Source organism: Serinus canaria, chromosome 1 (genome assembly GCF_022539315.1).
Source record: "Serinus canaria isolate serCan28SL12 chromosome 1, serCan2020, whole genome shotgun sequence".
Lineage (NCBI taxonomy): Eukaryota > Metazoa > Chordata > Aves > Passeriformes > Fringillidae > Serinus > Serinus canaria.
In genome coordinates this window covers 49564085-49578622 of record NC_066313.1, presented here as the reverse complement: position 1 = coordinate 49578622, position 14538 = coordinate 49564085, and the positions used below count along the sequence as shown (strand labels likewise).

At 46.1% G+C, this 14538-nt stretch overlaps 1 protein-coding gene across 1 annotated transcript in view; it reads left to right on the top strand.

Moving 5' to 3' along the window:
* Nucleotides 1-802: 802 nt before the first annotated feature.
* SMAD9 (SMAD family member 9) overlaps nucleotides 803-14538 on the top strand; it is a 43168-nt gene continuing 29432 nt past the window's right edge. The window contains exon 1 of the mRNA XM_030234731.2: nucleotides 803-863. The gene's annotated coding sequence lies outside the window, so the exon portion shown is untranslated. The remainder of the gene's footprint in view (nucleotides 864-14538) is intronic.

The following is a 14538-nucleotide window of genomic DNA, read 5'->3' as shown; positions in this document are numbered from 1 at the left end:
CAGAAAGGACCTGTCCCGGGGCGGCCCGGCGGTCATACACAAACGCCTCGGCGGCCCCGCCCGGCCCCGAGCAGGGCAGTGATCGGGGCATCCCCTCCGCGGGCAGCTCGGGCCGGCGGAATGGCGGCCCTCGAGGCGGCTGCGCTCCCGCGGGGCGCGGGTCTGGGGGCGAGAGGCAGCGGGGAATATGAGAAGGGCGGGTTCGGCGGGGATGGCTCGTGTGTGCCTGTGCCTGCGGGTGATCTCTGTCACGGGGAGCCCGTTCGCCGGAGGGGCAGAACTCGGTGGGTGCGGAGCGGTGAGCCCGGAGAGGGACGGCGTGCGGTGGGTGCGGGTGCGGGGACGTGCATAGTATGAGTGTGCGTGTGTGAGTGTGTGAGTGTGTGTGTAACTCACATGGGCGTGTGCTCGTCCGGGTGTGCTTGAGCGTGTGCGTGTATCTGTATCTGTATCTGTGCGGATGCGCGAGTGTGTCAGCGGTGCCAAGTGTTCGAGCGTGTGCGAGTGTGTGGAGGTCCGCTTGTGTGTGAGCGATCTCGGGTGTGTGAGATCTTGTGTGTGTGTGACAGCGTGTGTGAGCGATCTCGGGTGTGTGCGATCGTGTGTGTGCGAGCGTGTGTGAGCGCGGCCGGGGGGGCGCGGGGGCGGGGGGACGAGGGGCGGGCCAGCGGCCGCGGCGCTGCTGGCCGCGCTCCAGCCCGGCGCACTAATACAGCCTGGCGGCTCCCGCCTGACTGACGCCGGCCGGGGCTGCTGCTGCCGCTGCCGCTGCCGCTGCGCCCTGGCCCCGCCGCCGCCGCCGCGCAGCTGCAGCCCCGCTCCCGCCAGCGGCGCGCCGAGACCCCAGCCCGCGCCCGTGGCAGGTAAGAGCCGGGGCTCCCGGCCGCGTCCCGGGAAGGGCGGAGAGGGGAAGCAGAGAGGACGGGGAACGGTGCCGTCGCTCCAAACTTCGCGCCGGGGCTGTCCCGCATCCTTCTCCGAGAGGTGCCGGGTCGCGGGGCGGCGGCGGGCGCAGCATCCATCCCCCCGTGCGCCCGGCGGAGCAGCCGCGGCGGCGCCCCGGGCCGGTGTCCCCCCGGCTGGCGGCCCCGGCCCCGCTGCGCTGGGGCGGTGTGCGGGCGGGGGCTGGGGCCGCAGAGCAGCGAGATGAGACAGACCGACGCCAGGACGGCGAGCGAAATGAGGAGCGCGGGGAAAAACATTTTTATGGATGGCTAAACGGTGACAAGTCTTCCCGCTGTCAGGATTTCTTTCTTTCTCCCTTAAGTAGGAGAGGGGAGGTTAAAATAAAAAAAAAGAAAATAAAAGAAACAACTGAGCCCCACATGACACGTTTGGAAATACTTTTCCTTTCAGAGGTTATTTTCTGTTCAAGAAATCCCGCTCCTGGACACGCTCCCGGGCAAAACGGAGCAGAATTGCTGGGATTCGGGGTTTTTATTCCAGCTACGAACGGTGACTCTGATTGGCTTCTTGTCTATTGGCTCCGAAGTTAAAACGTTACACGTTTGTTGGTTAGCAAGTAACCAACATTTCCAAAAACAATAGCTCTCGATATGGCAAATTACAAATCACTGTAATTTTATCTCTGTGCCTAAGTGGGGGGCTCTAAGTGGGGGGAAATTCGGAGTTCGGCTCGTTGGTAACAGTTCGGATATTGTTTGGTGACTTTGTGTTTTCCTAGTTTGATTTTATGGGTAAATTTATTTAATTCTACCCAGGTCTGCTTTAAAAGAGGCATTAGTGAGAATAAAAATAAATGACACACACATGGACACGTGCAGATGCACAGACATGCACTCCCGCTATTAATTACTTGCATCTTATAAATTAGTGAAAGAAATATTTCAGCCCAGAATGGTCAACTATTTAGTGAAGGAGGTCTCCCTTGGCAGAAGTAGGAAATTATGTGCATGGTTTGGGAATGTATTCAAGTTTGCAGTGGTTTGAGAAGGGCACTGCAGATAACGCAAGTCTCAGTACTCTTCAGCATCTCTGATGTGAGGAAATATGCCCCTCTACATGTGCAAATATTTATGTGGTAGGACTAATCTTACCATCTTCAGGAGCACAACACGAAAAAAGTGCTGCAAAATTCTTCTCAGCAACGGTAGGACAAATGTCATCACTCAAACAAACCTCATCTGTTTTAATCCAGCCAGACAACTCCCTTCTTTCAGATTTGATAAGTACCAGTGTCTGGCTGGTTCATCTTTGCTTCCTGTTAGATTCTAAAGCAGACGCTGGGGATGTTTGTGGTTTGTTTTTTGGTTTTTTAAATATTGAGTTAATTTGACTTAGTAGCTAAAATAAACATGCCTAAAAATACATTTTAAGTCAGTTGTATCAAGAAGGATATCTTGCATTTACAGGGTTCAGAAGTAGCTCCGATTCCCATCTGTCCTTTGTGATGGAATTAGAAACATTTTCTTCTTCACTTTATTACCTTGCACGTAAGCTGATAAACAGTAATTCTGCAAAAGTGCCTGGAATAAGGGTCAAGTGTATTTTATAACAAATCCTTATCATATTCATATTATATATGCAAACCAGGAGATTTCCTGATGGATGCATCTAATCCGTGTCAGTATTTGTAAACTGATACGAGGTGGAGAGAGCTTTTATTTATTTGCAGCAACTGAAACGAACATGCACAAGGCAGTCAACTGCACAACTTTGTGAAAAAGTTGAGAATTAGTATTTCACTAAAAAGTCATGCACACACATGCCAAGTATCTGCAGAAGGTGGGGAGATGTGGTGTAGAGGAACTCAGCAGCACCTCGGGTTTGAAAGCTACTCTCATGAAAACAGGCAGCAGTGCTCCATCTTCGCTTCAGTGGGTACAAGATGAGGCCCAGCTCACTAAAAGAGGAGTGTGGAAGTGTCACTATAATGTATCACATAACATCTGCACAGTTAATTCTCCTTTCTCTCCTTTTACTCTTTTACAGGCTTTCTGCATCTCGTGTTTGAATTCTTAGCTATCTGCTGTTATCAACGGGGAGATAGTGTGTCATGCAATCCTCTCTCCTGAGTGCTAAAGTGCTGTAATTTTGATGGCCAGGCTAATCTGTCGCTATAAAGTTTTATTTTTCCATTGTTAAATTCAAAGGACAATGACTACTAATTACAAGTGACCTTTAACCAAAACACTAGCTGGAGTTTATCACCAGTGCTGATACTGACTAACAGTAATTCCAGAATCAGCAGTATTGGGGACCCTGTTTCAAAGAAGCTTAAAAGAACAAGGGGAGACAAATATACATATATGCATATATATACATGCTCTTTAATTTGTCTGGTGAAAAAAATACAGTGATACTGTAGAGAGATTCCATTTTCTGTGCAATATATACCATTTACAAATAATACTTACAGGGCTGGGGAAGACAAAAAAAAAACCCAAATAATGCATCACAAATATTTTAACTGAAAACAACACAGCAGAAATACAGGTAGTAAAGGTTGTTCTGACTAACTGCCTGGTTTCTTTGGGTGTAAAGAACCATTAGTGTTACTGTGCATGAGCAGCAAGGGATAGTAATAACAACAACAATTTGAGATAATCATTGTGGTCCTATTAGTGTCTTTGAGAACAGTTGTGAGAAGCACTAGACTTTGAACACAGTGCAACAAAATTAATTTTTCAAGAATATCCCAAATTATTTCCCATCTTATATTTTGTCTGCAGTGTTTGGTTAATACTGTGGGAATTTTACAGTTGGAAAGGCGACTTAAAGAGACTTGGGCCCTGTGTATTTATTATAGCAGCTAAAAATCTGGCTGTGCTTTTGCAGATGAGTGGATTTAATAGATTGCAGGATCAGAGCCCAGACAGAGAACCTGACTAATACAGGTTTGCATTTTAATTAAAGCAGGTGAAACATCAGGTGGATTGTTCTACAGGACCATTTGCAGGTTTCTGCACCTTAGACAGATTATAAGGTTGAGCAGTTCTCTTTGAGGTTCAGTTCTTCTAAACAGGGGCACAGCAAGAACATGGTGGAGGTGGACATGGAGTGAAGGAGACTTCCCAATCTATGCAGCCACCCCTACATTAAAAACCAAGAAAAAAACAGAAGAAGAAAATCTGAAAATTGATCTCTCTTTTTCTGAGACAGCATTAAGATCGAAGTGTGTTTCTGAGTGGGAGAAGCAAAGCCTTATCTTTCACATCTTTCTATCCAGAACTTGTTTAGTTCCCACTCTTTTTTCTTTGTCAGTGGCATCACCATCCTCCCTCTGCCAAACTTAGCATTATCTTTGCTTCTTCTATTTCCTCACAGGTTGTGATGCTTCCAGATATCTCTTGACAGTTTTTCTTCATGTTACTTCTTACATCCCTCCTTCCTTTTATTTGCAGCTGCCAAAGCATTAGTCCATACTGTGGCAACATTCCAGCTTGGTACTGCAACCTCTCATTTCCCAACAAGATCTCTTCTCCCACCTACGGTCTGTTCCCAGATGCAAAATCTGCATCTTTTGCTTTTCTTCCTGAAACATCTCCCATTCTAGAGTCTTTCTATATGCCTGGCCTTTGTATAGATTTTGAAAATATTCCCCACATCCTGAGTTCCCCACAACCGTTGGCCTCAAATTCACTGTCCATTAAAAGAGAGAAATGAGGAGGAAAGAAAATTAGCAGACCCGTGGGTCATTAGAGTTTGTTCTGCTTCAAGCTTCCTTTCACCCTCATTACCTGGCTACAATGGGAGTCAGATTGGCCACTTCTTGATAAGGGTGGTTCTGTGTTTGCTCTGCCTGGTGGTGAGCTGGGTCACGCAGCTGCCCTGTGCAGAACAGCAGGCAGGAGCTGGCCATGGAGGTGCCCTTTCCAGAAGGCCTTGTCTGCCAGCAGCAAAGCTCCACCTAATGAAGAATCCTTTATAATGCAAATAACCCTGCAGCTGAGGTCAATACATTTTAACAATGCCTAATCTTTTTTTATGTGTGTTTTCTTGCTTGCCTTCCCTTAACAAAAAAAAACCACCCCCCCCCCACAAGAAAACAAAACCAAAAACAAAACCCCAAAAACCCTACTTATTTTTTTCTTTTAAGCATTTCTTTGCAGCATTACTCATCAGATCATGCTTTACAAAGCCATCCCTGTCGATGCACCTGTGGGACAGATGCAGAAATAGAGGCACCCGAGGAAAGGCTGTTTACCCTGAGGCCTGTGGCAGGAAGCATCCTGCACACTGCCCAGTGGGCACAAAACTGACCAGAGGCACAAGCAGTTCATGTGGCTTTTCAAAACTCTCTTTTGGTTACTTGCTGGTCTTGCCTATCCAAACCTACTTGTCTCTGTCAAATTACTCTGGCCCAGCTGCCAAGGTGCAGTTTCTCACCCTGCAGCGTATGGGAGGTAGCTGATTTATCTCTCTCTCATCAACAGATCTTGGATTACTTCACACAGGGCATGAAACCTTCACAGAGACATCTAGAGTAGAGAAACCAAAATCTATTCCCATGGGAGGCTGCAGCTCCCATGCCCGTCCTGCTGCATGGTCGTACAGGACCACCTCAGGCTTCTTGGTGGTGTCCTCCATGGGAGCCTTGGGCTGTAGGGGCTGCATGGGCCAGAGCTGAGTGTTAGGAGGGGGGAGGAAGGGCAGCAACAGCCATGAAGAGATGGAGTATTCCTTGGAATCCTGAGATGGATTTGAAGAAGAGTAAAATATTTCCTCTAAGGACTCAGGGCCTGATATATGCCTTCTGCTCAGTGTTCTCTGAAGCTGGTAGTTAACATGGCATGTCATCTTAGATGCTAAAGAGAATCCAGTCTTTGTTTTTTATTCCCAGGCTCAAATGTAGGCATATGAAACCTGTTTAATCTCCTAAGAAGGTGTTCTGGTTTACAGAGAATCTGAGCACCCACATCTTCATCTGAAGTCCCTGGGAATGGCCAGCTATCTCCTTCTTTCCCCCACAGGGGGGAACTAGATAGGCAAGTTCTCTTTCCTTTTGTTCTTAGCCCTGTTGTTGGGAAATAACTTCCACAGACAGTCCAAGTACATCCAGATATTTTTCATAGAAAATATCCTGGTCCCTTGACCAAGGCAATCCCTGCCAGACCTTTGCATGGATAAAGCACACTAATACTAGTGTTTACCTCTTCTCCACACAGTTATTTGCTGCAGCTCTCCAAGATGTGGATGTGTGGATGCTCCACCCTTCCTCCCCCCTGCAGGGTTTCACAAGCCACCGAGGGCTCAATTAGCACAGATTACTGCAGATGTTCATGCAGGAGAACCTATATGTCAATCTTATTGCATTAGCAATTTCCCACAGTGATGCACAATGGAGGCCTTTTAGGAAAAACAGATTTGCATGTGATGTGGTTTGAACACAGTGAAATGCTAATGTGATTCCGTGGACAACTGCTAGTGTGATGTGTACAGAAAGTGTCTTGTGTGTGAAATCTATCCCCCCTATGCAGCTGGCCAGGCTGTCTCACCTGCAGAGAAGGAGATGTGGCCAGCAGTGCTGTTGCTTCCTCCCCAGGCCTGCTGCCAGTCAGAGGGGAAGCACTTCTGGAAGTTCTTCCTCTTGAGTTTTTTATCCAGGATCCATATGATCTATTGATCTGTATTTCACTTTCTAAGCTGTGAGATGCTAAATCATCTGCCAAAGACGTCTGCTATGTTAACACCGGAACTGAGTAATGCTTCAGACAGACCTCCTTGAGGTGGGATGTGCTACCATACAGTGTGAAGGGAACATTTGCTTTGTCCTTTTTCCCTGTGTGCACTGTAAAGACACAACCAGGTATGCAATAGAGTACTCTCTTCTCACAATTTAAGACACTAAATTTCCAGAATAGGTTCCCGTCACACTAGAGTGCCACATCCTTGGTGAAGTAATTTTCTTTAGATGTATCCTTATTCACAACATTCTTAATATCTAAATCTAAGCAAATCCTTTTCCTAAAATGAGTATTTGGGAATGACTCCAAGAATGCCAGTGATTGATAACAAGGATTACAGGATCCGATTATTGTGGCTGTAAACTTTAGACCAGCATGGAAGCTGAAGTTCTTCTCAAGTCCCCTTCTTCCTCTGTGAAGTGTTTGCTCTGCAGGCACTTGGCTTCATACTTTATATCAGAGACGAATCAGCTTTTATTTTAAAAACGGAAATTCTATTTTTTGCCTATTTCTAACCCTTCCATTTTTAGAAACACCAATGGGCTTTGCTGCAGTTTCTCTGGGAATGGTGGGTATGTGAGGAATGCAGGACCGGCTGGCTGTAAAATGGGAATAGCCAGAGCCATGAGAAGACATTTCATCTTCCTAGGGCAGGTTGATGCACCCCCTCATCACCCCAATGCCTTCTGCCTTCCCCCACAGGTACATCCTCAGGTCTCCTCCATGGCATGAGTGCTCCTTAGCCTGCAGCTCTGCTGGAGGGAAGTAGCAGAGAGAGGGGCTCTTCCTCGGAGGTGCCTGTCTGAGTCTGAGCAAGGCAGCCTCAGGAGGGGGTAAGGCAGGCACTGGGTGGATGGGTCTTCTTCCTGCCTGCAGGGAGCAGGGTGTGAAGCAGAGGAGAGGATGTGTCCCTGTGGGATTGCATCTTAGAAACTTTGGTGGGGCCCAGACAGGGAATACTGTGTGGTTCACTCTTTATAAACATCACAGTCACTGGTTTCCTTTAAAAATTAATACCGAGGAAGGAAGTGCAGTCAGAGAGAGATCATAGTGATAAATTGGTCCAGTTTAATATTTTTACATAGACTTTGATTGTGCTAATTTTTTGGGGTGCCTTCAGATATTGTGGGAGATTTTCAAAGGCAAAATTTGGTGGGAACATCAATCCCTCTGGTTTGGGTTGCCATCCTCAGCAGCTGGATGCAAGCAGCCCAAGGATCAAAGCCAGTGTAGCCCTGTGCTACACCAGAAGAGAGGGACCCTTTTACTTGGTTGTAGTAGGGGATGTAGGGTCATAAGGGCTCATCCCAAGGTGTTTTCCAGTCCATTCTTCCTCCCCAAGGCCAGCACAGTTATTCTTGAAGCAAGCTGTAAAATACACTTGCAGACAGCAGCAACTGTCCCAACACGGATCTATCCTACTCGTATGCTCTCTCTTATTTTTCAAGTGGACATGAAAGACAGATTGCCCCTTTCCTGTCTGCAGAAGACTTTGCACATGGGGGTGCTGTCACCATGCCCATGCACGTCTGCTCTCCCCATCTTATGCCACACCAACGAAGCTTTGTTGAAGCATCTGCCAATGTGCTCATCCACAGTCCCACAGCAGTCCTACAGCAGGAATTGCTTCCTAATCAGGCATCATGGGCATACCAAACATGACCTGGGTACTTTATTTTCTTTTGTGACAGAATTTATACTCCTGAAAAACAGGAGTATAAACACTCCTGATGTTTGTTTGTTTGTGTGGAAGAGCACATAGCTGTGTTAAGGTGTGCAGCTTATATACTTGAATCTTTCCTCCTTTGTATCAAGTAAGAATGTGTCATTCCTGTTAAGAGAAGCTAAAAGATGCTGAGTAGATGAGGTAATACTTGAGTGGTTACATGAGCTCAGAACAATTATGTGGATGCCTGAAATTTTTAGTCACTAGCATCAAATTTGGTTCTTACTTTATTTGGGAGGCAGTGAGTTCAGGTGAAGGATCTACAGGGTGAACAAGTGGCTGGAGAAGCATGAGGTGCTGTGAGATTTGCTTCTTAATAATGATGCCTGCACATAAAGGTCACAGTAGAAGGGTTTTCTAAACAAACTTGAAAAATACTCAAGGAAATTAGTTTCAGAAGTTTGCATTATTCATTCAAGTTTATACAAATAAATAAAATCTTGCCAGGGCTGTGTGAAACATGGATAAATTTCAACTTCAAACACTCTACCTCCTATCATTGGATCTTTTTTTAGTTGGAGCAGTCCAGGGTCAAACTGGGAAGAAATTTAATTTCTTAATTAAAAAAACCCCAACCTTCTTTTCATCCTATTAAATTAAAACCCTAGGTGTTAGGTTCTGTGATTGTGGAAGAAGTTGGGAACACTGCAATGAATAATTCATTCACTGTATTTTCTTGTGTGTGAAAGACAGTGGTTTCAGATAGGTTCATAACAGCACCCTTGTCCCAGGGGTGGGTCCCAAGAATAAGAAGAAGCCTTGAGGGATCCCAGCTGCTGCTGAGGGTGCCATGAGTGGAACAAGTGATTTACATGCTTCAAAAATGTGGCCACTGTTGCTGAGCCATGAGCTGATTCCTGGACTGTGCTGCTCAGGCTGTGCTTTCACACTGCTCTCCTGGAATGAGTGTACATGTGAAACCTCTGCTGCCCAGCTCCAAGTTGCTGTTCAGGCTAAAAAAAAAAGGGTTGGTGCATGAGGCCCAAGGCAAGGTTGGTGAGGTTTGCCACTCATTTGAGACCCACATATTTGTATACACATTTGTTTGTTTGTTTGTTTGTTTGTTTGTTTGTTTGTTTGTTTGTTTGTTTGTTTGTTTTGAAATCCTTTTCCCTGCTGATGTGTAGAAGATCCCCAGAGTGAGTAGCAGTGATGATTTGACTCGGGAGGTTCTTTGCCAGCCCTGGGTGTGTGCAGGCTGCTGCTCATTGGGCACATTTGAAAACATACCAAGAATCATTTAAGAGAACGTGCTTCTCTCTTTCATAGTAGATAGAAGTAAATGAATCAGTGCTAGGTAAAAATAACTAACCAAGAGCATGTTCACTGCATTCCTCTTCACACTGATCAACTGAAACAATTTTCTCCCTTCCAGTTCTGTTGTGATTTAGTCACTGAGTGTCAGACTTCCAGCTATAATTGTCTCACTGCTCCGTTTTCCAGCCGCATGCATCTCCAAGAACTGCATGGCTTATGTCTAGACGACCCTCTGAGAAGTCTCCCTCTGTGGCCCTACTTTGCTGTTGCAGTGACACTGAGACTGATGATGTCAGGCATTCTCAAGACAGATAACCATGCCTCTCACCAGGCAAGTGCTGGAGTGGAGTCAGCACCTTGAAGCTTTATGCTGAGACTAGAAGCAGATACACATCTGCCCACTCCATACACATACACAGATATGCTTTTGAGGGATGTTGGACACTTTGCTTTTACACAGTGGTGTCTTAAGTCTGTTGTCATTAGCATCTGTGAAAGTTTTCCTTTTTGACTTCTGCAGAAAGCTTAGAGTGAAATTTAACAAGGACTGGTACAATTTCTCTGCTGTGCCTATGGGAGTGAAATTCCCCCAGCCTAAAGAAATGGTGTGAAGCTGTGTCAGAGGAGGTTTAGGTTGGATATCGGGGAAAGTTTCTTCACCCAGAGAGTGATTGGGCACTGGAACAGGCTCCCCAGGGACGTGGTCACAGCACCAGCCTGAAAGAGTTCAAGAAGTGTTTGAACAATGCTCTGAGGCACATGGCGTGACTCTTGGGGTGGTCTGTGCAGGGCCAGGAGTTGGCTTTGATGACCCTAGTGTGTCCCTTTCAGCTCAGGATATTCTATGATTCTGTGATTCTATGACAACTGAATTAGAAGAAACTTCATCAGCATGTTGGACTGCACAGGCATTCTGCTGAGGTGTGATGAGAATCTTCCCTGACATGATGCATCGTTTTAACATTAGATAAAATCTAAACTTAACAAAATCTTTCCATGTGGAGATGTCAGCATGTTTGCACTAGACAGAGAGGAGGGCATGTTTAATTTCCATGAACTCCAGAACCCCTCTTATTGGCTTCATCAGGACCTGGCTCCAGTTAGGAAGTTGTAAGCCCACAATAATGTGGGGCTTTTCTCTGCTCCTGAGAAAAGCCCCTGTGGGGCTTTTCTCAGGAGCAGAGAAAAGCTCTCTAGTACTACAGTAGAAGTGAAGCTCTTGGAGCAACACTAGTTGCTGAAGTGAAGCTCTTGGAGCAACACTAGAGTGTCAGGCTCTCTAGTACTACAGTAGAAGTTACTGAAGTGAAGCTCCTGGAGCAACACATTTCTCCTGTTGACCTGAGGACCTACAGGCTATTTCTACATCGGAAGGTGAAAAATAGGCATAGGAGGAAGAGAAAAGATCCTAGTCCCTTCCACTTCATATCCATTTTGCCGGCTCTTAGCCTTGCAGTCATTCAGACTTGAGGTGCCTCATCTCACACAGCATGAGCTGCATGCAGTGCCTGATTTTGATTTTTTTTTCCTAGTTGTTTACCTTTATGTGGAATAGTCCATGCTATGTACACATATATTTTTCTCAAATATAGATTTAGGGACTTGGGGATGCGTAGGACAGATATGGGTGTCAAAAATTTGGACGTGTTTATGTGGCCAAGTAAATTCTCCTGAAAGACTGCTTCTTTATTAATAAATGAAACATGCCTTATACTGTTCTTGGCCTTGAGGCTTACTTCTGTGCAATGGTTGTCTCACCCTTCAAACGTGGTAGCTGTATGCTGCCTTATTAGGAGTGACCCCTGTTCCCTCCTAACTCTTGAACTATGCACAAAAGTGGTTTGGGGTAGTGCTGCTGGCACAGAACAAAGCCATTCCAGATGCTGTGGTAATAACATGCTACAGGTAATAAAGTTCCTGTGCCCAGAGATGTTTCCCACTGCTATTGTGCCACAGCAATAGTAGACAACCCTATGTTTAGTGAGAATGGAGCCAGTGAACTGGGCTGACATATTTCCAGTCTGACCTTCTCCTGCAGGCCACAGGAAAAAAAGGGTGGGTCCATGCTCATGTCCCATACGTCTTCTACCTCTTCCCTCAATCAAGCTTCAGATCTTATGCTATACTCAGTGATGGAATAAAGATCTACAGCATGGAAGACTGACTGTGTTTAGTGTTGACCATTCACTTAGCTGACAGATAGACAAAGCCTTCCTTGTAGTCCCAGAGGAAGGAATTGGGTTAGGAATATATCCTGAACAATGCCTGAGTCATCCTCAGGATAGCACATCATATTGTCACTGAGGGAGATAGAGCTCACCAGACCAGAACTTCCATCATTGTATGATGGACATGTGCTGGGAATATGGATCAAAACTGTAACACTTCCCTCCCCACTGCTACTCTAAACTGCATCGAGCATCAAGAAACACAATGGGTCATCAGCACAGAAAATATATCAAGTGTGGGTTTGAAACATTCCAGTTGGGTAGTCAAGTTGCTTGTTACCAAAGGCATATGGCTTAAGCAACCGCTGTCCTGAAAGACTGTTAAAATTAAATTGTGAACTGACATCTCTGTCGCTGCAGCCCCGGAGCAGAGTGGCTGCCTCACTATTTCGCAAGGGAGAATCTAAGCGTAGCAACACAGAGTTTAGTTTGCTGAGTAGTGTGCAGTATTATGTAATTTAATAGCATTAAACTAGGATGTTCTGATAACATTATTTGAAAGCTGTTTAGTTTATTTAATACCATTTATATTTTATATGTCAGTTGAATTTGGGGAAAAAATATTTTAGAAGAAACTGGGGGGAGCGCAGTAGGAAATTGTGCAATGTACTTATCTGAGACTACATCACATGGTCTGCAAAGCACAGCTTTTGCTTTTATACACATAGTTTTGGCGACTCTCCCACCGGCAACAATAGTGCTCAGACTCATACTGATGTCACTGTTGAGTTATTTAATTTGACTGAACGAGATTAATGTGTTTATTTAAAACCTTGGTCAAAATGGAAAAGAAAATCTCGGGACAATACTTTTATGTGAACATGTATGTTTCCACATCTGAGGATTGTAATGTTGCATTAACTTATCAGGAGCAGTTGTTTACACATGCCAATGCCCAGGAGACCCCCTCAGATAAGAAGTGTGAGCCATTTTCCCTCTCAGCATAGAACAGAGACTTCTACACTGCTACTGGTCTGGTGGGCTTTCATCGCAGGCTTTCCTTGCTTCTCCTGCTGCTTTCAGGGTTGATCCACAGTGATCCCAGCATTGTTTTATTTTCTCATGTGCGGGTGGGTTTTGGTGCCACCAGGAAATGACAGCAATATGATGGTGAATCTTCCGCAGGTTCTCACCAGGGCAGCGAGGGACAGACATGTCCACTGCACGGGATGTCTGGATGGGGCTGGTGCTGGGCTCTGCAGCCTGAGCCTGCTCCTGCTGGAGCCTGCCTGCTAAATTTTATCCAATTTATGTTTTACAAACAGATTGAGGGTTTTTTTTTTCCCTGTGATAAATCACTCTGATTTTCCTTCATTCTCACATGTACCCTCTAAGTGTTTGGAATAGACTTTGGTTTTGTCTAGAGGTATTAGTAACTATCCAGTTAAATACTCCAGGTCATTGGACTTTTACTAAACAGAGCAGGGGAAAAAAAATCTGGAATCTGAAGTTTCTTTTTGTATGGTGGGTTTCCACAGTTCCATGGAATCAATCTATGACTGATGAAGGGCACAAGTGAGGGGGTTTCTGCCATGCTCTGTCAAGAGCCTATCTTGACAGTCGAAGACAAATGGACACACACAGAGGTTGACAGTGTAGAAATTGCATAAGCCAGAGCTCAGTGCTCTGGTGTGTAGCCTCTCTCCTGCGGCTGCGGGGCTGTGTGGGTGCCCGGCTAGAGTGCCCCCGGCCTGACCGAAGCTGGCCACACCAAGTGCCACTCCCGGATTCCCTCCAGAACCCTGGCAGTGGTTACCGTCTGTGGCGTGGGTGGTGCAGGCGGATCTCAGCTACAAGGTACCGAAGAAAAGGAAGGAGGAGGGACACCCGTATAAGAACCAAGGATCTTTTAATCTTCTTTCCCAGTGGGTTCAAGGACAGGCAACAAAGGGGGTAGCGAGGGGGGGTGCTGATAAAGGGAGTGGGTGTGATGGGAGGAGACACAAAGCTAAGCAATAATGAGGACCCAGGGAGGAGTGTGGGTTACAGCTAAGCCACTGAGGATCACACAGGGGAGGGGAAAAACCCCAGGGGCAAATCATACATCAAATTAAGGAATGACTGACACAGAGAATTCTCGAGATAAGGGGAGTGGTCACCATGACAGACAGGGGAGGGGGGTGCAGCTCCAATAGGGAGAAACCATTGTGAGGGAAGTACCTGGGGGGAACTGAGGACCGAACCATTATTGAGTTACAGAAGGAATAACTGATTCTAAAAACACACAATGCCACACTGGTGGGTGCCTGAAGCAAGGTGTGCCTGTTCGCTTTCTTGTTTTGTAGCTCCTTTGTGCATATTTTCATGGTGTTTGGCATATGAAAGTCTTAGGGAGGAGCAGCTGCTGCTGCCAAAGAGTTGATTTAATGATTTCTCCTCTGTGGGGCCAAGTGCTTCCATCCTCCTAGTGCAGTGGAAAGCTTGTGGGACTTTGAGCCCCTTCCCCTATCACTGCTGCTGTTGTGGAGGAAGGGAAAAAGCTTGTTATGTTTCCATGTATCTGCATTTCTCAGGGTGACGGGCATCTTTTAAAGGGAAATGCAGTGGGGCATAGGGATGGACATGAGAACAAAACAGAAGAGCTAGGAGAAAAACAGCTCTAGGCAGTCCTTGATCCTCAGTAAACACCACAGCCTGTCCAAGAGGCTGTGCTGCCCTGGGCCACGTGTGCTCACACTGC